This window comes from Belonocnema kinseyi, chromosome 2, assembly GCF_010883055.1.
Source record: "Belonocnema kinseyi isolate 2016_QV_RU_SX_M_011 chromosome 2, B_treatae_v1, whole genome shotgun sequence".
Lineage (NCBI taxonomy): Eukaryota > Metazoa > Arthropoda > Insecta > Hymenoptera > Cynipidae > Belonocnema > Belonocnema kinseyi.
The window spans coordinates 89374322-89376970 of NC_046658.1; positions in this window are offsets into that span (position 1 = coordinate 89374322).

Sequence of the window (2649 nt, forward strand, 5' to 3'; positions counted from 1 at the left end):
GCCAGTTGGGGAATCCAGCCGGGATCCGGCTAACAACGTCACGGTAAACTGGTCGGGTTTCGGCTTCAATACCGGCCGTGATCCGGTCGGGTAATCCGGCTAAAAAGCGGTTAAGAAATTTTGCTTCAGGCGAGAAATTTTTAACTTGTTTTGTCTTTTAAGGCTCATCGTAAGATTACGGTGAACTTTAAAAGTCAAATCAAGTGAACCAATTCTAGCGAGAAAATTGACGTAGGATTTTATTCCCTGATGATAGAATCTCATAGCAATTTGGAAGCCACGTGCCGATTTAAGGTTAGGAAGGCAGTAAGTAAAAACTGTATACACAAGACTATATTTTAATTAAAAATAATTATTATTCAAGCTCTAAGTGGGGGTTTCAAAGTAATTACTGAAATAAGGTTCATTTTAATCACGAGTCTCGATTTTATTTGCCAATTTCGAAAAGCCGACGCGACGTGAGTACAAGGAGCATCCTCGTCCCAGGTGCAAAACTGAAAATTGTTGAGTGCCTATGCAGACGATAGACACAGCAAACGCTATATATGGCGGTAAATTTGAAATTGTACAGGCTAAATATTGTCTGAATATAGAGAAGTTTATAATAAGTGTATGATTTCTGTTGTTGCACATAGAAAAATCGATAACAGTTTAATTTAAAATGTTAAATTATTCGAAAAAATTTAATTTTTTTTAAAAGAATTTAAAAAAGCTCATTTTTGTTTCACTGACCTAAGAAATATTTGAATTATAATTTTCAAGTAATAATTCATTTAGCATCCATGATGAGCTTCCGTTTCCGGCACCGATCGCGAAAGAACTTTTTTTGTCAAGTGGTGTATTTTTGGCTTTGGTGGAGGAAATAAGGGTGAGAGGATACAGAAAAGGCAGAAAGTGCGGAGATCGACTGTAAAGGAAGACGGGTGAGTGAAGGCAAAGGTGTGAAGGGTGAAAGTGAGTGGTTTGAAATGAAAATTTGGAGCGTGTGAAGTTTTTGAGGTTAGGAGTGAAAAAATAGTTGCTTGGTCGAGGGGGCAAGAGGTAGGAGATAAAGGCGGGAAATGTGAAAGAGCTTTAGGTAAGGTAGGATGCCCACGACGCGAAGTCCACAAACTGGCGCCAGAGGGCAACAGTTACTGGACGATCGCACAGAGCAGAAAACCATAGGTACGTGCAAGCAACGGGGAAGGCCCTCAAATTTACAGCACCTTAACAAGTTAGACAACGCGGGTTCGAACAGAAGTCTGGACGTATGGCAAACAAAGGCAAGCGCGACTAGCAGTAAAGGGGAGGAAAAAAGGAAAAGAGTGGCTGGGGAAGATGAGGTAGAAACGGACCAGGAGAACAAGAGAGTTAGAATTAAAAGGAAAACACCAGAGAAAGAGGGGGGGATGGGGGGATGTTTGAAAAATTGGAAGCTCTCATTAAAGGCTTTAGAGAGGAAACAAGAAAGAGATTGGATGAAATGAATAGGGATATGAATAGGCAGGGAACCGATGTAAGGGGGGAAGTGAAAAAGGTCAGAGAAAAATGGGAAGAATGGAATAAACGTTGGAAGGAGGAGAAAGACAAGGTTTGGGGTAAGCTAGAGAGCATTGAGAATAGACAGAGAGAGGTTGACGAACAGAGATCTAGAGAAATAAAACAGTTGGAAGAGCGGGTATCCAGTCTAGAAATTAGGAATGAGCATATAGGGGAGAAAAATTAGGAAATACTTCAAGGGAATGAAAAGAACGTCCGAAGTGAGAATGAATGATTGAAGAAAAGACTCAGTGAGATCGAAAGAAGATTAGAAGGGGTAGAAAGGGCAAAGAGGAAAAATAACATAGTAGTCAAGAGATTAAGAGTGAAGAGTGAAACAGGAGAAGTGGAAATAACAAATCTTTTTCGAGATATTGAATTGAAGAAGATCAGACATGGAGGGAGAGGAAAAGGAGATGGCAAATAGAGCAGAGGGCTTGGGTAGAGAGGAAAAAGGGCCATATGGTATAGATAGGGAGAGACAGGTTATGGATAAATGGGGAGGAATGGTGCTGGGATGAAGAATTAGAAGAATTAAGGAAAAAAGGAAAAAGTCTTGAGAAAGGTAGGGGGTAGAGAGACAAAAAAGAGTCTAGAAATAAATCAGAGGGGTTTCCAAGCGGCAAATGGGAAACAAAGTAAAGACGAAAGAAGAGGGAGAGGAAGAGAGAAACGTGAAAATAGCTTTCTGGAATGTGTCAGGTTTGAAGAACAAGAACAAAGGATTCTGGGAGGAGTTAGAAAAGTGGGTTGTGATTATTCTGAGTGAAACTTGGGCAGATAAGAAGGACTGGAAGGGAATGAAAAAGATGTTACCGAAAGGTTATGTGTGGACAATGCAAGAAGCAAGAAAGGAACACGTTAAAGGGAGAGGGATGGGCGGCATGGCGTCAGGGGTGAAAAAAGAATTAGGAGTAAAAGGGAGAAAAGAGAGGAACATGGAGGAAAAGGATGGAACAATGATAAGAAAAATTATAATTGGGAAAGTAGAAATAGCAGTGGTGTGTGTATACAGAAGAAGAGGGGAAGAGGAAGGCTGGAGAGTAATAAGGAGGTGGATGGAGGAAAAGGAGGAAGAATTGGTTTTAGTAGGGGGGATCACATTCATAGGAAAGGGAACAACAGTAA